A 24,409-nucleotide genomic window follows, 5' to 3' on the forward strand; every position below is an offset into this window, starting at 1 on the left:
TCATTTATATCAGGTATAACTCCCAATGCAATCCCTCCCCCCTCTCCCCTCCCCATGATAGGCCCCGATGTGTGAGGTTCCCCTTCCTGAGTCCAAGTGATGTCATTGTTCAGTTCCCACCTATGAGTGAGAACATGAGGTGTTTGGTTTTCTGTTCTTGTGATAGTTTGCTAAGAATGATGGTTTCCAGCTGCATCCATGTCCCTACAAAGGATGCAAACTCATCATTTTTTATGGCTGCATAATATTCCATGGTGTATATGTGCCACATTTTCTTAATCCAGCCTGTCACAGATGGACATTTGGGTTGATTCCAAGTCTTCGCTATTGTGAATAGTGCCGCAATAAACATACGTGTGCATGTGTCTTTATAGCAGCATGATTTATAATCCTTTGGGTATATACCCAGTAGTGGGATGGCTGGGTCATATGGTACATCTAGTTCTAGATCCTTGAGGAATCGCCATACTGTTTTCCATAATGGTTGAACTAGTTTACAATCCCACCAACAGTGTAAAAGTGTTCCTATTTCTCCACATCCTCTCCAGCACCTGTTGTTTCCTGACTTTTTAATGATTGCCATTCTAACTGGTGTGAGATGGTATCTCATTGTGGTTTTGATTTGCATTTCTCTGATGGCCAGTGATGATGAGCATTTTTTCATGTGTCTGTTGGCTGTATGAATGTCTTCTTTTGAGAAATGTCTGTTCATATCCTTTGCCCGCTTTTTGATGGGGTTGTTTTTTTCTTGTAAATTTGTTTGAGTTCTTTGTAGATTCTGGATATTAGCCCTTTGTCAGATGAGAAGATTGCCAAAATTTTCTCCCATTCTGTAGGTTGCCTGTTCACTCTGATGGTAGTTTCTTTTGCTGTGCAGAAGCTCTTTAGTTTAATGAGATCCCATTTGTCAATTTTGGCTTTTGCTGCCGTTGCTTTTGGTGTTTTAGACATGAAGTCCTTGCCCATGCCTATGTCCTGAATGGTACTACCTAGGTTTTCTTCTAGGGTTTTTATGGTATTAGGTCTAACATTTAAGTCACTAATCCATCTTGAATTAATCTTTGTATAAGGAGTAAGGAAAGGATCCAGTTTCAGCTTTCTACTTATGGCTAGCCAATTTTCCCAGCACCATTTATTAAATAGGGAATCCTTTCCCCATTTCTTGTTTCTCTCAGGTTTGTCAAAGATCAGATGGCTGTAGATGTGTGGTATTATTTCTGAGGACTCTGTTCTGTTCCATTGGTCTATATCTCTGTTTTGGTACCAGTACCATGCTGTTTTGGTTACTGTAGCCTTGTAGTATAGTTTGAAGTCAGGTAGCGTGATGCCTCCAGCTTTGTTCTTATGACTTAGGATTGTCTTGGCAATGCGGGCTCTTTTTTGATTCCATATGAACTTTAAAGCCGTTTTTTCCAATTCTGTGAAGAAATTCATTGTAGCTTGATGGGGATGGCATTGAATCTATAAATAACCTTGGGCAGTATGGCCATTTTCATGATATTGATTCTTCCTATCCATGAGCATGGTATATTCTTCCATTTGTTAGTGTCCTCTTTGATTTCACTGAGCAGTGGTTTGTAGTTCTCCTTGAAGAGGTTCTTTACATCCCTTGTAAGTTGGATTCCTAGGTATTTTATTCTCTTTGAAGCAATTGTGAATGGAAGTTCATTCATGATTTGGCTCTCTGCTTGTCTGTTACTGGTGTATAAGAATGCTTGCGATTTTTGCACATTAATTTTGTATCCTGAGACTTTGCTGAAGTTGCTTATCAGCTTAAGGAGATTTTGGGCTGAGACAATGGGGTTTTCTAAATATACAATCACATCATCTGCAAACAGGGACAATTTGACTTCTTCTTTTCCTAACTGGATACCCTTTATTTCTTTCTCTTGCCTGATTGCCCTAGCCAGAACTTCCAACACTATGTTGAATAGGAGTGGTGAGAGAGGGCATCCCTGTCTTGTGCCAGTTTTCAGAGGGAATTTTTCCAGTTTTTGCCCATTCAGTATGATATTGGCTGTGGGTTTGTCATAAATAGCTCTTATTATTTTGAGGTACGTTCCATCAATACCGAATTTATTGAGCGTTTTTAGCATGAAGGGCTGTTGAATTTTGTCAAAAGCCTTTTCTGCATCTATTGAGATAATCATGTGGTTCTTGTCTTTGGTTCTGTTTATATGCTGGATTACGTTTATTGATTTGCGAATGTTGAACCAGCCTTGCATTCCAGGGATGAAGCCCACTTGATCATGGTGGATAAGCTTTTTGATGTGCTGCTGAATCCGGTTTGCCAGTATTTTATTGAGGATTTTTGCATCAATGTTCATCAGGGATATTGGTCTAAAATTTTCTTTTGTTGTTGTGTCTCTGCCAGGCTTTGGTATCAGGATGATGTTGGCCTCATAAAATGAGTTAGGGAGGATTCCCTCTTTTTCAATTGATTGGAATAGTTTCAGAAGGAATGGCACCAGCTCCTCCCTGTACCTCTGGTAGAATTCAGCTGTGAATCCATCTGGTCCTGGACTTTTTTTGTTGGTAGGCTATTAATTATTGCCTCAATTTCAGAGCCTGCTATTGGTCTATTTAGGGATTCAACTTCTTCCTGGTTTAGTCTTGGAAGAGTGTAAGTGTCCAGGAAATTATCCATTTCTTCTAGATTTTCTAGTTGATTTGTGTAGAGGTGTTTACAGTATTCTCTGATGGTAGTTTGTATTTCTGTGGGGTCCGTGGTGATATCCCCTTTATCATTTTTTGTTGCATCTATTTGATTCTTCTCTCTTTTCTTCTTTATTAGTCTTGCTAGCAGTCTGTCAATTTTGTTGATTTTTTCAAAAAACCAACTCCTGGATTCATTGATTTTTTGGAGGGTTTTTTGTGTCTCTATCTCCTTCAGTTCACCTCTGATCTTAGTTATTTCTTGCCTTCTGCTAGCTTTTGAATGTGTTTGCTCTTGCTTCTCCAGTTCTTTTAATTGTGATATTAGAGTGTCAATTTTAGATCTTTCCAGCTTTCTCTTGTGGGCATTTAGTGCTATAAATTTCCCTCTACACACTGCTTTAAATGTGTCCCAGAGATTCTGGTATGTTGTATCTTTGTTCTCATTGGTTTCAAAGAGCATCTTTATTTCTGCCTTCATTTCGTTATGTACCCAGTAGTCATTCAGGAGCAGGTTGTTCAGTTTCCATGTAGTTGAGCGGTTTTGATTGAGTTTCTTAGTCCTGAGTTCTAGTTTGATTGCACTGTGGTCTGAGAGACAGTTTGTTATAATTTCTGTTCTTTTACATTTGCTAAGGAGTGCTTTACTTCCAATTATGTGGTCAATTTTGGAATAAGTGCGATGTAGTGCTGAGAAGAATGTATATTCTGTTGACTTGGGGTGGAGAGTTCTATAGATGTCTATTAGGTCCGCTTGGTGCAGAGATGAGTTCAATTCCTGGATATCCTTGTTAACTTTCTGTCTCGTTGATCTGTCTAATGTTGACAGTGGAGTGTTGAAGTCTCCCATTATTATTGTATGGGAGTCTAAGTCTCTTTGTAAGTCTCTAAGGACTTGCTTTATGAATCTGGGTGCTCCTGTATTGGGTGCATATATATATTTAGGAGAGTTAGCTCTTCCTGTTGAATTGATCCCTTTACCATTATGTAATGGCCTTCTTTGTCTCTTTTGATCTTTGATGGTTTAAAGTCTATTCTATCAGAGACTAGGATTGCAACCCCTGCTTTTTTTTGTTCTCCATTTGCTTGGTAGATCTTCCTCCATCCCTTTATTTTGAGCCTATGTATGTCTCTGCATGTGAGATGGGTCTCCTGAATACAGCAGACTGATGGGTCTTCACTCTTTATCCAGTTTGCCAGTCTGTGTCTTTTAATTGGAGCATTTAGTCCATTAACATTTAAGGTTAATATTGTTATGTGTGAACTTGATCCTGCCATTATGATATTAACTGGTTATTTTGCTTGTTAGTTGATGCAGTTTCTTCCTAGCCTCGATGGTCTTTACATTTTGACATGTTTTTGCAATGGCTGGTACCGGTTGTTCCTTTCCATGTTTAGGGCTTCCTTCAGGGTCTCTTGTAAGGCAGGCCTGGTGGTGACAAAATCTCTAAGCATTTGCTTATCTGTAAAGGATTTTATTTCTCTTTCACTTATGAAACTTAGTTTGGCTGGATATGAAATTCTGGGTTTAAAATTCTTTTCTTTAAGAACGTTGAATATTGGCCCCCACTCTCTTCTGGCTTGTAGAGTTTCTGCCGAGAGGTCTGCTGTTAGTCTGATGGGCTTCCCTTTGTGGGTAACCCGACCTTTCTCTCTGGCTGCCCTTAAGATTTTTTCCTTCATTTCAACTGTGGTGAATCTGGCAATTATGTGTCTTGGAGTTGCTCTTCTCGAGGAGTATCTTTGTGGTGTTCTCTGTATTTCCTGAATTTGAATGTTGGCCTGCCCTACTAGGTTGGGGAAGTTCTCCTGGATGACATCCTGAAGAGTGTTTTCCAACTTGGTTCCATTTTCCCCCTCACTTTCACGCACCCCAATCAGACGTAGATTTGGTCTTTTTACATAATCCCATGCTTCTTGCAGGCTTTGTTCATTTCTTTTTCTTCTTTTTTCTTTTGGTTTCTCTTCTCGCTTCATTTCATTCATTTGATCCTCAATTGCTGATACTCTTTCTTTCAGTTGATCGAGTCAGTTACTGAAGCTTGTGGATTTGTCACGTATTTCTCGTGTCATGGTTTTCATCTCTGTCATTTCATTTATGACCTTCTCTGCATTAATTATTCTAGCTATCAATTCTTCCACTCTTTTTTCAAGATTTTTAGTTTCTTTGCGCTGGGTACGTAATTCCTCCTTTAGCTCTGAGAAGTTTGATGGATTGAAGCCTTCTTCTCTCATTTCGTCAAAGTCATTCTCTGACCAGCTTTGATCCGTTGCTGGCGATGAGCTGTGCTCCTTTGCAGGGGGAGATGCGCTCTTATTTCTTGAATTTCCAGATTTTCTACCCTGCTTCTTCCCCATCTTCGTGGTTTTATCTGCCTCTGGTCTTTGATGATGGTGATGTACTGATGGGGTTTTGGTATAGGTGTTCTTCCTGTTTGATAGTTTTCCTTCTAATAGTCAGGACCCTCAGCTGTAGGTCTGTTGGAGATTGCTTGAGGTCCACTCCAGACCCTGCTGATACCCTGTTTGCCTGGGTATCAGCAGCAGAGTTGCAGAAGATAGAATATTGCTGAACAGCAAGTGTACCTGTCTGGTTCTTACTTTGGAAGCTTCCTCTCAGGGGTGTACTCCACCCTGTGAGGTGTGGGGTGTCAGACTGCCCCTAGTCGGGGATGTCTCCCTGTTAGGCTACTCAGGGGTCAGGGACCCACTTGAGCAGGCAGTCTGTCCATTCTCAGATCTCAACCTCCGTGTTGAGAGATCCACTGCTCTCTTCAAAGCTGTCAGAGAGAGTCGTTCGCGTCTGCACAGGCCTCTGCTGCTTCCCCTTTTGTTGTTTAGCTGTGCCCTGTCCCCAGAGGTGGAGTCTACAGAGACAGGCAGGTTTCCTTGAGCTGCTGTGAGCTCCACCCAGTTCGAGCTTCCCAGTGGCTTTGTTTACCTACTTAAGCCTCAGCAATGGTGGGCGCCCCTCCCCCAGCCTCGCTGCTGCCGTTTAGGTTAGATCGCAGACTGCTGTGCTAGCAATGAGGGAGGCTCCGTGGGCGTGGGACCCTCCCGGCCAGGTGTGGGTATAATCTCCTGGTGTGCCCGTTCGCTTATAGCGCAGTATTGGGGTGGGAATTACCTGATTTTCCAGGTGTTGTGTGTCTCAGTTCCCCTGGCTAGGAAAAGGGATTCCCTTCCCCCTTGTGCTTCCCAGGTGAGGCAATGCCTCGCCCTGCTTCAGCTCTCGCTGGTCGGGCTGCAGCAGCTGACCAGCACCAATTGTCCGGCACTCCCCAGTGAGATGACCCCAGTACCTGAGTTGAAAATGCAGAAATCACCGGTCTTCTGTGTCGCTCACGCTGGGAGTTGGAGACTGGAGCTGTTCCTATTCGGCCATCTTCAGATTTTTAAAAATATGGTAGATACACACAATGGAATGCTATTCAACCTTGAAAAAGGAAGAAATTCTGTCATTTGAGTTAACAGGGATAGAAAATATTATGCTAAGTGAAGTAAGCCAAACACAGAAAGATAAATGTCACATGTGCTCACTTAAATGTGGAATTTAAAACAGTTGAACTATAGAAGGTAGTAGGATGGTGGTTATCAGAGCCTGGGGTATGTGGGCAATAGGAAGATAATAGTCAAAGGGCACAAAGCCTCAGTTAGACAGGAAAAATACATTTGATTTTTGTGTATACAAACAATTGTACAGCATAGGAAACATAACCCATAATTAAGTTCTGTACATTTTAATACCACTAAGAGTACATTTCTAATGTTTTTATCACAAAAATGTCAAATATTTGAGTTGATGGCTATGTTAACTAGCTTAATTTAATCTTTTCACATTGTATTAAAAGATAATAACACCACTTTTTCTCCCATAAATATATACAACTATAATATGTCTACTAAAAATTAAAATTAAAAAAGTGAACACTTTTCTAACCACAGTGGAAGTAAATTAAAGGTTAGTATTTCAAAAGTATCTGGAATATCCCCCCAAATATTTGGAGTTTAACTAATCCATTTAAAAATAATCCATGGATCAGGAGGAAATCAAAAGAGAACTAAATCAAAATGAAAATTCAGCCTACCGAAATGTGTGGGATGCAGCTAAAGCAGTATGCAGAGGAAAATAAATAGTCCTACAGGCTTATATTAGAAAAAAAGAAAGGTTTTATATATACTACTTCAGTTTCTAACATAAGAAATAAGAAAAAATAAGAGCAAATTAAACTATTAAAGCAGAAAAAAGGAAACAATAAAGGTAAGAGTATAAATAAATAGAAAACAGAAATACAATATAAAAATCAAGGAAACCAAAAGTTTACTATTTGATAAAATCAATAAAATTGATAAGCTTCTTGACAGAAAAATCAGAAAAAAGAGAGAAGATACAAACTATCAATAAGAATGAGAGATGTGACATCACTACAGACTCTACAGATATTAAACGGAAGATAAGAAAATATTATAGATAACATTATGCCAATAAATTCAACAACTTAGATTTCTTGAATGACACAAGCTATCAAAGCTCACCCAAAAAGAAATCAAGAGCCATAAAAAGGAATAAAGTTTGGATACACGCCACAACATGGATAAACCTTGAAAACTTTATGCTTAGTAAGCCAGACACAAAAGGACAAATATTGTATGGTTCCAATTATATGAGGTACCTAGAATAGGAAAATTTATACAGAGGAATAGAGGTCACTAGGGGCTAGGAGGAGGGAGGTATTGTTTAACGAATACAGAATTTCTGTTTGGAATAATTTTTTTAAGTTCTGGGAATAGTGGTAATGGTTACAGAACACTGTTAATGTACTTAATGTCACTGAATTATTCATTTAAAATGGTAAATTTTATGTTAAGAATATCTTGCAACAATAAAAAAATCTGAATAGGCCTGTATCTATTAAAAAATAAAATTTACAAGTAAAAATCTGCCCTGAAAGAAAACTCCAGCTCCACATACTTTCCTAGTGAATTCTACCATACATTTTAGGGAATAAATAATACCATCTCTACACAAACTCTTCCAGGAAATCAAACAGAATGGAATACTAACTCATTCTATGGAGCCAGCATTACCCTCATACCAAAATCAGAAAAAGACAAGAAAATTAAGCTATAAGCAAATACCTGTCATGAGCATAGATGCAAAAATTCTTAATGAAACTTAACAAGCTGAATCTAACAAGAAATAAAAGTGAAAATACTTCATTACCAAGTAGGGTTTAACCCAGAAATGCAAGGTTGGTTTAACATTTGAAAATCAATTGATGTGGCCAGGGACAGCGGCTCAAGCCTATAATTCCAGCACTTGGGGAGGCTGAGGTGGTAGGATCAGCTGAGCCTAGGAGTTTGAGACCAGTCTTGGCAACATAGCAACACCTCGTCTCTACCAAAAATTAAAAAAAAAAAAAAGGCTGGGTATGGAGGCTTGTGCCTGTAGTCCCAGCTACTCAGGATGCTGAGGTGAAATGACTGCTTGAACCTGGGAGGTCAAGGCTGCAGTGAGCCATGATCACAGCACTGCACTTCAGTGCTGTGACAGGTCTGCACTCTGTGAGTGAGACCCTGTCAAAAGAAAGAAAGAAAGAAAAGAAAGAAAAGAAAAGAAAAGAAGGAAGGAAGGAAGGAAAAGAAAGAAGGAAGGAAGGAAGGAAAGGAAGAAAGGAAGGAAGGGAGAAAAATAATAGAAGAATTAATCATATTAGCAAACTACAAAAGAAAAATCACTTGGCCGTCTCCATAGGTGTAGGAAAAGTATTTAACAAAATCTGATACTAATTTCTGATAAATACTCTCAGCAAACTAGAACATCAAACTTCATGGTGAAAACAGACAGTTCAAAACAAGAAGAAGATAGCACTGCACACCTAGAAGAGTGGCACAGATCCAGGGCACTGACATCATGAAACACTGTTGAGGATGCAGAGCAAGAGGAACTTGCTCACTGCTGGTGGAAATGCAAAATGGTACAGCCATCTTGGAAGGTAATTTGGCAGTTTCTTACAAACTAACCACATTCTTACTATACAATTCAGCAATTTCACTTCTTGGTAGGTACTCAAATGAGGTGAAAATACTTATGTTGATACAAAAACCTGTGCACACATTCATAGCAGCTTTATTCATAATTCCCAAGTTAGAAGCAACCAAGATATCCTTCGGTAGGTGAATGGACAAATAAATAACCTGTGGTACATTATACAATGGAATATTATTCAGCACTGAAAAAAAATGAGTTATCAAGCTATGAGAACCTCTTTTTTTTTTTTTTTTTGACAGGGTCTCACTCTGTTACCCCACTGGAGTGCAGTGGTGCAATCATGGCTCATTGCAGCCTTGAATTCCTAAGCTCAAGCAATCCTCCCACCTTGGTCTCCTGAGTAGTTGCAACTACAGACATGGGCCACCATGCCCAGCTAATTTTTATTTATTTATTTAGAAATGGGGTCTTGCTATGTTGCCTGGCCTGGTCTCAAACTCCTGGTCTCATGTGACTCTCCTGCCTCAACCTCCTGAGTAGCTGGGATTACAGATACAGGCCACCACGCCTGACTGAAGGAAACTTAGATGCATATTACGAAGTGAAAGAAGACAATCTGGAAAAGCTACATACTGTATGATTCTAAATATATGACTTTCTGGAAAAGGCAAAACTATGGAGACAGTAAAAAAGATCAGTGGTTGCCAGCAGTTTAGGGAGAGAGGGATGAATATGAGAAAAGAGGACTTTTAGGATGGTGAAACTATTCTGTATGATTTTATAATGATAGATACATGTCATCATACACATGTCCAAGTCCACAGAATGTACAGGGGTGAACCCTAATGTAAACTATGGACTTTCAGTGATAATGATGTGTCAATGTAGGTTCATGGATTGTGACAAATGTACCACTCCAGCGGGGGCTGTTGATAATGGAGGAGACTATGTGTGGTGTGGGGGCAGGGATATGGGTAGTCTCTATATTTTCTGCTCAATTTTGTCTGTGAACCAAAAACTTCCTAAAAAGTGAAGTTTATTCTTTAAAAAAAGGAAAAGCAGCCACCATGTTTCAGTACATTGTGTTGTATCAAATAAATTTACCACTCCCTCACAAGATTTCTTTTATGATTATGACTTTGTACCTCTAATGAAAATGATCTTTTGAATTAAAAAAAACCTGAATGCTTTTATTCTAAGATTAGAAGCACACTAGGATGTCTGCTTCTCTGCTTCTATTCAGCCTTATCCTGAAAGTTCTAGACCATTAAATAAAGCAAGAAAAAGATAGACTGGAAAGAGGAAGAAAAGTTGTATCCAAATGGAAATAAAGAAGAAAAACTGTCTTCATTTGCAGACCTGATCATCTATGTAGAAAATCCTGATATAACCTACAAAATAAACTACTAGAACTAAGAAGTAAGTATAGCAAGGTTGTAAGATACAAGATTAGCACACAGCAGAAACTCAAATGCATTTCTATATATTAGCAATTAATAATTAGAAATTGAAATTTTTTAAAACAATACCATTTACAATAACATGAAAAATATAAAATACTTAGGGGAAAATCTAACCAAAGGTGCGTAAGACCTTTCCACTAGAAACTATAAAACAATGCAGAAAGAAATCAAAGAAGATCTAAATCAATGGAAAGACATGCCATATTCATGAATCAGAAGACTCAATATTATTGAGATGATACTTCTCCCCAAGCTGACATACACATTTAGCATGAAAATAATCAAAATCCCAGCAGACTGTTTTGTAGAAATTGATAATCTATTTCTGAAATTTATACAGAAGTACAAAGGATCTAGTATAGCCAAAAATACTTTGGAATAAAAGAACAAATGTGAGGACTTTCCCTACCTAATTTTAAAACTTACTATATAGCTCCAGTAATTAAGCAGTTCGGTTCCTGGCATGAAGATAAACAAGCAGATTAATGGCAGAGGGTAGAGTCCAGACATAAATTCACACCTATAAGGGCAACTGATTTTTGACAAAGGTGCCAAGGCTATTCAAAGGGACAAAGATAGCTTTTTCAACAAACATCATAGAAACAGTGTATATACACATGTGAACAAATAATGAACCTTGATTGTTGGTTCATATTGGATCATAGATCTAAATATAAAATCACAAATCTTCTAGATGAAGAAAACATAGAGAAAATTTTTGTGAGCTTGAGTCAGGCAACGGATTTCTCAGCTATGGCATCGAAAGCACAATTCAGATAAGAAAAAAACTGGTAGTTTGCACTGTGTTAATGTTAAAGCTTTTAAACTTTTCTTTTTTTTTTTTTAAGAAAAGTTAAGAACTTTTCTTCAAAAGATGTTGTTGAAAGAATAGACAAGGCACAGACTTGGAGAAAGTATTTGCAAATTCATATCTGATAAAGGCTTGGATCTGGAATATATAAAGCAGTTTCAAAATGTGATAATAATCAACCCACCCATGTTATTTATTTATTTGTTTGTTTGTTTGTTTATTTGACACTGGGTCTTGCTCTGTCACTCAGCCTGGGGTGCAGTAGTGCAATCTCAGCTCACTGCAGCCTCGACCTCTCAGGCTCAAGGGATCCACCCACCTCAGCCTCTGGAGTAGCTGGGACCACAGGCATGCACCACGACACCTGGCTAATTTTTTATTTTTAGTATAGATGGGGTCTCACTCTGTTGCTCAGGCTGGGTGTCCAGCTCCTGGGACCAAACGATCCTCCCACCTTGACCTTCCAAAGTGCTGGGATTACAGGCCTGAGCCACTGTGCCTGGCCCATATATATATATATATATATATTTTTTTTTTTTATGGGCAAAGGCTTTAAACAGACCACCAAAGAAAATATTCAGGCCAGGTGCTGTGGCTCATGCCTGTAATCCCAACACTTTGGGAAGCAGAGGTGGGCAGATCACTTGAGCCCAGGAGTTTGATCCAGCTTGGCCAACATGGTAAAACCCAATCACTACTACTAAAAATATAAAATTTAGCCAGGCATGGTGGTGCATGCCTGTAGTCTCAGCTACTCGGGGGGACTGAGGCACAAGAATTGCTTGAATCCAGGAGGCAGAGGTTACAGAAAAAGAAAAAGAAAGAAAGAAAGAAAACATACAGATAGTAAATAAGCACATAAAAATATGTTCAATATCATTCATCATTAGGGAAATGCAAGTTAAAATCCCTATTAGATACCACTACCCACTTTTTAGAATGATTAAAATTAAATAGTCTGATGACTCAAAATGTAAGTGAAGATAGCAGCAACTGGAAATCTCAAAAGCTTCTGGCAGGAGTGTAAAATGATGCAACCACACTGGGGAACTGTTGGCAGTGTGGGAGGTGTCTTCTGACTTGATTCCCAGTGACCCCAGCACCTAGTATTCATGGCTTTGTGTAACCCTTCTCCTTGAGTAACTTTCTCCTCACCAATATAATACAACAACATTGAAAGGATAGCACTTCTATGTCTAGGTTACAAAAGACTGTGACTTCTATCTTGTTAACAGACTCTCTCCTCCTAGCTTTCATGAAGCAAGTCACTGTATTGGAGAGGCCTACATGGGAAGGAGCTGAGGCATGTCTCCAGCCAACAAACTGAAAGAAATGGGGCTCTTAGCCGAACAATTCTCAAGGAACTCGATCCTGCCAACAACCACATGAGTGACTTTGAAAGTAGATCTCTGCTCAGTTGAGTCTTCAGATCAAACCTCAGGACTGCCTAACACCTTGATGGTACTCAGCTAAACTATGCCTGGATTCCTGACCCACAGAAATTCTGAGATAATGCATGTGTGTTATTTTATGCTGGGGAGTTTTGGGGATAATTGGTTATGTAGCATTAGATAATAATATAGGCAATTTTTAAAAAAGTTAAACACACACCTATCATATGCTATAACCATTGTACTCTTGGTATTTACCCAAGAGAAATGAAAACATATGCCCACCCAAGCTCTTGTGAACAAATGTTCATGGCAGCTTTATGTGTAAATAGTCTAAAACTGGAAACAGCTCAAATGCCAATCAACAAGTGAATGGATTAAACACATAGTGGTATACACAATATATAATGAAATATCATGTAGGAATAAAAAGGAATGAAATGTTGATATGTAGAGCATGGATAATTTCAAACTCATTAGGCAGAGTGAAAGAAGTCAAATAATACAGAGTACATAGTGTATGATTCCATTTATATAAAGTCTAGAAAATGCAAACTAATCTACAATGAAAGAAAGCAAATCAGTGGTTATTTGAGGATAGGATGATGGGGGGTTGGGATGGGGAAGAGGATGTGACAGGAATTATGAAAACACATAAGAAAACTTTGGGGGATGATGAATATGTTTACACTGATTATAGGGATGGTTTTATTGGAATATATATATATATATATATATACACACACGTATATATAATATGTCAAAACTTAGCAAAGTGTACACTTTAAACGTGGGGAGTAACATATCAGTATACTTCAGTGAGGCTGAAAAGGGGACTATTGTTGTAGAAAGGGACATTTAGAAAACAAAAATGATTTTGGAATTTTAAAATCCAAAAGCAGAAATGAAAAATTTAGTAGAAACCTAGAAAATGGAGGAAATTGCTGAGTAACAAAAATGATTACAACAAAGAAATGGAAAATATAAGCTAAAAAGCAAGAAAATTAGACTAAACAGGAAGTGCATCTTAAATAATAGGGCTTTCAAAAATAGAGAAAAAAATGGAAGGGAGCAATTCATCAAAGAAACAATTCAAGAAAAATTTCCTGGATCCCAAGGACATCAATTTCTAGGCTGAGAGGTTCACCAAGTGCTCAGTACAATGAATGAAAACAAAGTCACACAAAACACATTCACACGAAGTTTCAAAACATTGGGAACAAAGAGAAGGTACTAATGCTCTCTGAAAGAAAGAACAAGTCGCATACAAAGGTCTAGAATTAGTTCTGCGCCAGGCTTCTCTACGGCAATGCTGAACGCTAAATGATAATAGAGCAAGGCCTTCAACATTCTTATTGAAAATTATTTCCAACTTAGAATTCTATATACTCAGTCAAAGTAGTAACGTGCTCTTGGGCTAGAATAAAGACTACTGGGCATTTTCAGAATGCAATGTCTCAACTTTTAAAAATTGTTCCTGCTTTTTTTTTTTTCCTCAGGAAGGAGACTTTTTTCTGTTGAGGAATTTGGAGAAGGATTTGTGATAGGTACATAGTAAAATGAAACAAATGGGATAAATGTTGACTCCAGTGAAAACAAAAATTGTATAAGAAAGTAAAGGAAATTAGAATGCATATAGCTACAGCCTCAAATACTATGTCCATGGGCATAATAAAATAAATGCTAAATACTGATTTGCCTTAAAATTATGCAATTCTATTAGAGGAATGGGAGGGAAAAAGAAATATATTTAAGGGTATGGGAGTAGAGTAGAAAGCCAAACCCTTATTGTCCATTGTCTGAAGTAAACATATTATATTTAAAACTAAAAATATTAATAAACAGGAACTTAAACCTGCTCTTTAGAAATTTGGAGGCAAATACAAGAAAACTAAAAGCATTGAAAGTCATGGCTTCCAGGAAGTGGAAGGAGAACTGCTAATATCACTGTTAGATTTATAGAACCGTTTAATTTGTAAAACTATATAAATGTACAACTTTATTAAAATTAAAAGAATAGAGACACGATAGAACAAAGTTTTCCAGAAATGAAGAAAGATAATTATCTCTATACTAAAAGACCCTCCAAGTTCCAAGTAGAATGAAGAACAAAAGACTTACGCCCTGATACAGACTCAATATACTTCAGAACATTGAACATAAAGAGAAATTCCTAAAAGCTTCCAGGAAACAAGAAAAGTCATTCTCAAAAGACCAAAAATAATATTCAGACATCTTGTCAGGAACACTGAATACTAAGAAGAAAAAAATTCTGGGAAAGACGATTTAAAACCCCAAATTCTATACCCAGAAAATTGTTAAGCATGTGAGCAAGAGTTTTAGTTTTACAAGTACTCAGAGAATTTGCCTCCAAAGCACCCTTTCCTTTCTGTTACTGCAAAATATAGTCCAGCAAAAAGCTTCAAGAAACAGTATGATTAAGAGATTTGGTAATTCTGAGGCTCTGACAAAAGCACAAGTAATGCAACTTAAAATTCCAGGAAAAACAAAAAGCTATTTAGGAGATTTATATCTGTGTCTAAATATAAAGGAAATAAAGATGTGATGTGAATTTAATAATTAACCTTTCATGTCACTTATGGTTAATGATACTGGACCTAGAGAAAAATAAACAAAATCCTAACATACTGATTGACTTTGAAGGAACAATATTTACAAAGTCATAATAATGTACACAGTGTTTATTGTTTCTTTAGATTTTTAGAATCAACCCGTGGACAAAGCATGAAAGCCTTATGTTTATAACATAGTATATAAAATGATCATCTCCAACAGTATAAAAGTTAAGGTTTGGCTAAGAGAAACTGATCTATTGTCTGAAAACAATAGAACAAGAAATGATAGATAAGAGATTGCAAGTTAGAAAGGCAAACAACAGAAAACTAAAAATAACAATGTAACTGTGAAAATTTAGGGGAGAGTGTAGTGTAAGTCAGCTAAAGCCTTGTGTTTCATGGCAAGGAGTCAATAGAGCCTGAGTTGAATATCAACATAGAGATGTCAGGATGCCATGTAGAGTGAGGATGCTAGCCACTAGGAAAACAAAATGCAGAAATGCTCAAAGGTGGTGGCCTCTGGGACTATGGGTAGGACAAAGGAATGCAGTGATTTTTGCTTTAGTAATATGCCCTTCTCGACCATGCATATTCTGAGAAACATTTTTTAATGCCTTAAATGAATAAACTAAAATGTTGAATTGTGAATACATTTATGTTCTGAAACCAGATATGAAAACATGCTGATAGTGAAAAGCAAATTTTTAGGCAATCAAGACAAGAAGGTAGTCAGCATCTGTCATGCATTTGTCATCAGGTTCCAGAATGGTGGCCTTGCCAGAGGGTGGGAACAGTCCCTTCCTCATTAGTACTTCCAGCCCCAAAATTCACCCCCAAAATTAAAGATAAGCTTACAGTGGATGTGAAGTATTAGTTTGATGGCACTCTGTGTGTGCGTGTGTGTGTGTGGTATTAGTTTGATGGCAGTGTGTGTGTGTGAAGTATTAGTCTGATGGCTGTGTGTGTGTGTGTGTGTGTGTGTGCAGGAAAATTACAGGAAAAAAATGAAGCATCTGAATTTTGAATCAAAATTGCCAAGTTGTGTTTGTAAAATGTGATTCAGAAGACCTAAAAAATATCAGGTAAAAGAGAAGTTCCATTATTATGATCTTTAGCGATACAGCCAACTGGCAGGTGTGAGCCTCCATTCTGATGGAATTCTACAGAAGCCTCTGGTCAATAGAGGCCCTGGTGAGCTGGGCTGGGCTTATGAGAGAGTCATGTGATGGGGCCCAGTTTCAAGAGACTTAGCATCCTTTTTGTTTCTCCTTTACATAACCAGTTTGCCACCGCTGGGTGCCAACAGACAGACCCTCTGTTGAGTTGTTCACCTGCTTTCCACCTGGCAGGTGCCAATAGCCTCTTGTTCTCCCAGTTTTCCCTGCCCTCCCCTTGTGGGAGAAGGATACTGTTTTGTATTACTTCTTATGAACATTGTGAGCAAGACGTTCCATGGACCACCCAAGCAGTGCAGACCACAAGCAGTGTCCCAAGGACCCCAAAGCAGCAAGGACGTTGGCGCAAACACCGAGGGTGAGCCTACCCCATGCCTTCACACCCAGGGTGAGCCTACCCCATGCCTTCACACCCAGGGTGAGCCTACCCCATGCCTTCACACCCAGGGTGATTCTACCCCATGCCTTCATACCAGCTGCCCTGGCAGCCATGTTGCAAGAACAACGAGGGCAGCCTGGGGAGCCGCCCAAATTTCAGCATCAGTGAATGCTCTGACCTCACTGATGACAAGATCCCATAGGTCACTTACACAAGTCACACAGAAAATATTCTCCTATGACCAAAAATCCAAGCCATCTGACAAACAGTTTCAGGCTATTTTCAGTATCACTATCTTCTCCACCAACACTGACAAATTTACCATGGTTGTGGTTTTCTTCGTTTTAATGACAGTTTGGTTGTGTTTTTCTTTGGGGATGGGGGCTGGTGGCTCTGCCAGCATCTGTGGGAAGGCCCCGAGGGAAGTGGATTTATGCAGTGGTCGCTGTGCCTTGCTGCACTGTTTAAAATGAGACTTCATGGGACACACACAGTGAAGATGAGAGAGCAGAACCACGGCATGTGAGGGATAATTGGGGCCAGGATGGGCCATCAAGGCCTGGTCTAAAAGGTGCCTAAACACCTATTGACATGGCATGTCCTAAGTGCTCCCCAGACACCAGGATTAATCCACTGTGTCAGTTTGGTTCGTGTCCCTAATGTCTGTCAGCAGGAAGCCTCTTCTTGCCTGATGGAGCTGGGGGAGGGGAGGACGTCAAGGTAGACGCTCTCGGCTAGAAAAGCTCTCCAATGATGGGCTACAGCTAAAGTCTGTGACATTTCGATAGCTCTTTGTCTTTCAATGTGCTCATCTGGGGACAGACCGTTACCTGCTTTTCTGCCTTGATCCATCATTTTTCTCTGGACCAAATCACAAAATAATACAGAACAGAAAGAACTCTGGGTTCGAGATGGCAGGTACAGCCTACTCTCTGTTAACCTGACGAAGTGTTGATGAGTCAAAACTTCTGGGTAGCACACAACACTGCTGTGTATGGCTGATGAAAATGTCCAGCTTGTAAACAATTAGGAAACAGTTCAACAAAATACTCATGGGTACAATTTAACCCATGACTCAGGCAGACTCCTTACAATCTTGACATTGATAGTCTGAACATTGTCATTCTTCTATAGACCTTCAGAAAGGCTGGTAAATATTGAACCTCAGTTAATAGGTTGTTGGATAAGCCAGCTTTGCATGCCCTTAACCTCACCCTTTTTCCCTTTATCTCCATGACCTGATGTTTGAACCTAGAAGACAGGGTTGTCGACATCTTCTCCACCGTGCTGGAGCCCTCACTGCAAAGAGCAGTGGGTGTCCCCGTGGCCTCCTGCCTGGGGTCTGAGCTGCCACATGAGCCATTTCTCACCTCTGAAGTGTATTTCACTGTGGGCACTGGGAGCAGCAAATGGTTGTTCTATTCTTACCTGCTTGATCCCCACACAGCTAGGAAGGTTCATGGGTGCCTAATCTCATAGGACAGACATGACAACACTGTGAATTCACAACGGGTCTCATACAGGGATTTCACTGTTCTTCCAGAGAGAACAAGTATCTTACTGACCATCAGAAAACATTTTTGGGGGAGGTGGAAAATAACTAGAAAATGGAGGAAAGGTAAAATAGAAAATTCAAGAAGGACAAAATAAGATGTTAAAGAAAATGATGAAGTAGAATGAATGAGAATTGTTTGGAGGGGGTGCCTCTGGCTTAGATGGCTGTCCATTTTGCTGAGGTGTCGGGGGTTGACCATGGCAGCAGGGAAGAAGGCTGAGCAGGAAGGACCAAGCATACCTAACTAATAGTTTGGTTGACATGATCTTCCTGCTGGGCCCTCATCAGTCCTGGGGCGTGGCTCCTTCTCACCTCTGCTCTTCCCATCTTGGAGCCGATTGAGGCTGGGATGAGAAGGGAGATGGGCCAGCAGAAGGGCTCTTCCCCCATTCCTCCAAACCCTTCCTGAAATACCACCTGGCAAAACTTCTCGAATGTGCAATTTCTGAGCTATCACAGTTTCCATGAATATCAGATGTTCCATTTAGTTCTTGATCTCTCTCGGCTCTATCTCTTTTGTCACTTTTATTTATTTTTGTTGTTTTAATCTTCCTGGATGCCTAACAGACTGTATTTGAGATCAGTAGGATACTTTTAACGGTTTAAGTTGCCATGATTCCAGGCCCCAACAGAAAATGTTCTGTATTTTTTCAACCAAAACCTGCGCCTGCCACTTATTTTTAAAATATTAGGGATGCATTTCCCTAGCCAGTTCCAGCTTGAGCATTTGACCCTCCTGCCCACCCAGAATTGCCGTATCTAGCAAATAATAATACAGGACAGACACTCAGGTAAATTTGAATTTCAGATAAATAAAAATAATTTTAAGAGTGTAAGCATATCCCAACTTCTGAGTGAGGTATGCTTAAACCAAAAGCATTTTCATTGTTTATCTGAAATTCAGATTTAACTGGGCATCTAGTGTTTATCTGGCAATCATACCAGCTGATTCCTCAACCATTCTTTGGAAACATTTAATCCCAAGTTCTTACACAGCAAACACATTTAATTATACTTACTGCCTAGCAAGTATCCGTATTCTTTTTTTTTTTTTGAGACAGAGTCTCGCTCTGTTGCCCAGGCTGGAGTGCAGTGACGTGATCTCGGCTCACTGCAAGCTCCCCTTCCCGGGTTCATGTCATTCTCCTGCCTCTGCCTCCCGAGTAGCTGGGACTACAGGCGCCCTCCACCACACCCGGCTAATTTTTTGTATTTTTAGTAGAGACTGGATTTCCCCATGTTAGCCAGGATGGTCTTGATCTCCTGACCTCGTGATCTGCCCGCCTCGGCCTCCCAAAGTGCTGAGATTACGGGCATGAGCCACCACACCCAGTCCGTATTCTTTGTTCGTGGTGTCTCTACCTGGATGCATGCAGGATGTCTCTGATAGTGAGCTCCAAAGGAAGTCCCTCTGAGTGGCTTAGAGGGCTGCACTCACAGTAGGGGCTGACGGTACAGATTGCTTTAGGAAGGTGGTGAGTGGGAGGTGGGGGTGGGGGGAACAAGACTTACTGGTTTACCAGAGGTAGGGATCAGGGTGGGATCCAGAGGGAATAGGATTTGGTGCTGTTTTCATTGAATTCTGGAATTGTGGTCTGGCCCTAGGAATCACCTGAGAGGTCAGCCCCTGAAGGGGAAAGGCAGCCCGTCCTCAAGGTCTGCGACAGGTGCCCTCCTATGCTTCCCAACTGCGCTCCGCCCCCGGTGTGCGCTGTTCCCCAGCTCACAGGCAGCACATGCAGGTGGAAACAGCCCTACCTGTCAGCTCGCCCTCTTGGTCCAATTCTACTTTTCAGACCAGGAAAGCAGCTGAGAGGGGTGGAGGAAGCCTTGTTGAAGTCACATTGTTAGGGCCAGGCCTTCCCATTGCTCACCTTTCTCCACTGGACCCTGCTTGTTCTTTTCAGCCAGTGAGAAGGCCACAAACAGTTGTTACTTTTTCAAGTCAAAAAGGACATGTGTCCCAAAGATGTGATCAGAGATGTCATTAAGTGTGGGTGTGTATGGGGCGGGGTGAGGCCTGGGAGGCAGAGTGGTGCGGCTCTCAGGTCATGGACATGGAATTCCTGACTCTGCCTGCTCCCGGCGGCCTGCTGGCCTGTCAAGGGGAGAGCGCAGTGAGTGACAAGAGGATTTATTTCCGCCAGCCAGAGAATGGCTCATAATTTACAGCCCGCTGAGCCAGCCTCTACCATGGCATTAGAGCCTTCCTTTTGTAGACAGTAATAAATTGTCTTATCACCGGTGCTGACATAACATGCTCCTTTTTAAGTGCACCATAATTTTTATTTTTAAGAGAATATTCATATTTGATGGCAGAGCTCATGGGCATCTGAATACTTCTCTGGAGAGAAGTCTTTTTTTATTCTTTTTGAAAGAAGATATAATTCAGCTCCCAAATGCCACTAGCAGGGATAGGCTTGACTTCTAAAGAGACATTAGGGGCAGAATTCGGGGACATTGTAGACCCTTCATAGACAGTGACTTGTCCTTCATCAGCAGGCATCAAAAGAATCAAAGCCCCTGGAGAATGCACGTCCTTCAACTGTCCGCCTTGCTGCCTTTGCACGATGGTGGCCAGGGAGCTGGTGCGGCCTTGGGCTTTTCCATCCCAAAGGACAGGCTTCCCCGCCACCTGGGGGGACTCACTTCCTTGAGCTCCCCCTGGCAGGAGGGGCCTGGGGATGTGACAGGCAGAGAGTAAAGGAGTCTGAAGCCTGCCTGGGGGTTCTCAGCTTTGGATCACGGAGCTGGCGAGTCCGGGCACTGTGTCTCTTTCCTTCTGCATCCTCCAGGGGGCAACAGTGCAGCCTGCTGATGCCCAGGGAGCTGTTCTCCCCAGAGCGCAGTCCTGGAAGGGGATGCTACAGATAGTCCCTGGTCACCAGGGAGTCCTCAGGCCTGTCTCCTGTTTCTACTGACCCATGGGGATGGGCCAGTTGGGGCATCCTTCTCCCCTCCCGTCAAGGCTCTTGTGCCCAAGGATGCCCTCACTGTGTGACAGGAAGAGATGGGGCCGGGTTGCTGCCCAGCCTCCTCCCTCTGCCTTTGCCTTGTGCCTTCACGGCCACCCATTACAGAACCCTAACTGTTCACCTGAGAAGACCTTAGGCAAGGCCCTGCCTCCCTTGGAGGATCGGGGCTTTCTTGTCTATAAAATAGGAGACAGGAGCTTTAGGAGCTCAGACACGAATGGATGCAAAAGCCTAACAGAGGGCTCAGGAGAGGTAAGTTTTTGTCTCTTCCTCTGCTCTTTCTTCCTTCACTGCCTGTTTCCCTCCTTTCATCAGGCACGTACAGGAAGGAGCTGAAGTCCCCAGGCTGTGCAGTCCTTCTAGGTCTGGGTTGTGGAGGGAGAGGAGAGGCTGGCCTGGGGTGCTGGGGGAGATACAAGGCTGGCCTGTGGGGCTGGCCAGCCTGGAGCATGTCTGTGTTAACACAGATACACCCACACAGACACTTCCAGAACCAGGCATGTTTACAAGTAGCAATCAGATATTGCTAAACCTCTGGCCTTATGAGAACAGCTCTCACATAATGCTGTCTGTGTGCCAGGCACAAGTCAAGGCACTGTACACTAATTCATTTAAGGTAGACACAAATATGCCCATTTTATGCTCAGCTGGGAAAACTGAGGCCCAGAGAGGTCAATGGACTCATCTGAGGTCAGGTAGCTGGGAGGTGCAGAGCTGGGATGAGAACTCAGGTAGTCAGCACTAGAGTCTCTGCCCTAACCACAGTGCTCCTTTGTCTCTTCTCTTCCTCCCTGGGCAATCCCACTTCACTTTGACCATCCCCTGCCTATTCCCAGGGACAGGACTTGAGTGTCACTTCCCCTCATGCTGCCTTGTGGCCCTGCCATGCACTGTGGCAAGTCTTCTGTTATCTTCTACCTGAGAGGCCGTGACTAAGAAGGTTCCAGACTTCCCATCTATCAAAGGTAAGGACTAAATTAGATTTTCTTCTTGACAGTGGTGATCACCTGTGGCCTGTGACTGGTACATGCTCAGGAGGGAGTATACTGTTCCATTTTGCTGATTTCTAATGAAAGATTACTTTTACAGGATGGAGGGAGAAAGGGCTCAGAAGGAGAAAGAAAAAGAATAAGGGAATTGGCCCCAGTCCAGATAAAAAGAGCCAGATGCAAAATCATTTGGGCCACATATGTATTGTTTGCTTATCAAATTTTCAACCTTTGAAAAATAACAATATGGGAATCAGTAGCATTGCTGGAGTTCCTGTGGGTGGCAGGAGTTGGACATTGTGGCAGGTGACCCTGCAAAGGGTAAAGACAGAACCTGCAGAGGGTAAAGGATTTCCCAAGTCTCACTCCTGGAGGGAGGGGAACAGGCATGGGCAGCCTGTTGGGTCCCATGTCATGCAGCTATGTTCTCTGCTGCTGGTGAGTCTGGCGTCAAAAGAAAACATAGCAGGATTGATTTCGCCTGGGTTGGGGATTTGGGGGAGTTTAGACTATAAATAGTGAGGAGGATATAAAAAGCCTTAAGAGGATTTTTGGAAGCCCTAAATCCACCACGTAGACCCAAGCAAGTTAACAGGAACCACTTAGGTTTTAGTGAGGTCTAAATGTAACTCAGCATAGCGCCCTCCCCTCCACTGTTCCCTTCCAGCTGTCATAGTTTACGTGTCCGCTGTCACCACAACCCTTGCCAGCATCTGCCAAACCAAGGACACGTGTGTCAGGAGGTCTGCTGCCAGCATGCCAGCTGCCAGGTGCTGCCTAGCCTTGAGTTACCGCCTGGCTCACTCCCTAAGGGAAGGCATCATTGGCAGCCGCTTCTACAGCAGAGAAAACAGAAGCATAGGAGGTTAGGTGCCCGGTCCAAGGTCACACAGCAAGCAAGTGGTGAGCTGGATTCCACACTCAGCTGAGGCCCACTCGAAAGGCGATCCTGAGGAAATTATGCTGGAATCAGCAGAAAATCACCTCTGTGTGTGGGAAGGAACCTGCTTGCCTCTGTGCCTTGCTTCTTGGACACCTGTGGTCCCAGCCTTCTCTTTTCTGTGGGCCCTTATTTCATTTAATACATGGACTATCATAAAACCCCTTTGCCCTCCTGTAGCCCCAGCTCAGGAAGCCTGAAGCCCACCCCGGTCACCGAGGTGCTCAAAATCGATGGAGATTCAGAGCTGAAACCTCCCTGCCCTTGGTCCTCTATCCTCAGGGTCTGCTGCTGACTCCTAGATACCTACAAACAGGTCTTCTATTCTTGACTCTTTTAGGAACATCACTGTGGCCTAATAGTGAGGGAAAGATAACCTGGAGGGAGTGACATTTAGGATGACAGCCGACCATCCCATTTATAGGAAAAATCCAGGGCTCTAATACATATTTTAAAAATCACTGGACTGGCGGCACAGCCCTGCCACCCAGCATTGTATTAGCCAACTCCTTCCCAAGGCTCTGGGAGAGGCTGTGGTGGGAACATTCCAGATCAGAGGTTCTGCCTTGTTTAAATAGGGGTGGAGCGAGATTGCCAGATCTGAGGCTTCGTCTTGTCAGTGAGAAATGGGGGTGCAGGGAGCAGTCACTGAGGCCTCACCATGAGTCACACACAGGGCTGGCAGTGAGGCCACAAATCACACTTGGGCCCCCAAACATAAGGTCCTACAGCCGGGAAGAGGCATTCTGCCTGGAGACTGAGAAGAATCCAGTCAGGAAGAAATGGTGGAAGTCAAGGTGCCCGGGCCTGAAGGGCCAGTCTGTCTGGCAGCAGCCACTGGCCCTATGGTGGGACAGGAAGAGCAAGAAAAACAGTGCTAGCTTGCTAAAGGCCGTGCCCCTGAGTTTGATCTCCACCCTGCTGGCTGAGAAGACTCACTGATGGTCTAAGTTGTCTCATGGGAGTGCCTGGGAACCAAAACTCTGGACACAGCAGGGAGGGTGATGAGGGGCAGCAGCTGGAGCCAGAGAGACCACCTGGGAAGTTAACACCACAGACAGTGCGATAGGGCCCTCGGCTAGGGCGGGAAGCCTGGGGACAGGTGAGGGAACTGGTGAGAGGTGGGAGTCAGGCCGAGCCCACACTGGGTCAGGGCATGAAGGCCACAGCACGCCGTTGAGGCCAGGGTCTGGTCCGGGTGGGGGTGAGGAGGTTAGAACAGGCTGCTCTGGATTTCAGAGGCCAGAGAGAGTGGAAATATTAAGTAAGGAGGTGAAGATGTGGCAACCAAGGTTCCTGGCCTCCTGAAGACAGTGTGGGGCTGCGGGTGCAGGTCTGAAAGCCTTTGAGGCCAGGCGGGTTGGAGCTGTGGGAATGCCCCTCCTCCGCTTTCCACCCTTCTTGGGATGAAGTGCAAATTCTTGCCAAGGCTGACGAAGCTGTCACAGCCTGGCCTCTGGCTGTGCCTCCTGTCCCCTCTCCCACTACCCTCTCACTGCCAATGCCCC

Source organism: Trachypithecus francoisi, unplaced genomic scaffold, assembly GCF_009764315.1.
Source record: "Trachypithecus francoisi isolate TF-2019V2 unplaced genomic scaffold, Tfra_2.0 Lachesis_group3, whole genome shotgun sequence".
Classification (NCBI taxonomy): Eukaryota; Metazoa; Chordata; class Mammalia; order Primates; family Cercopithecidae; genus Trachypithecus; species Trachypithecus francoisi.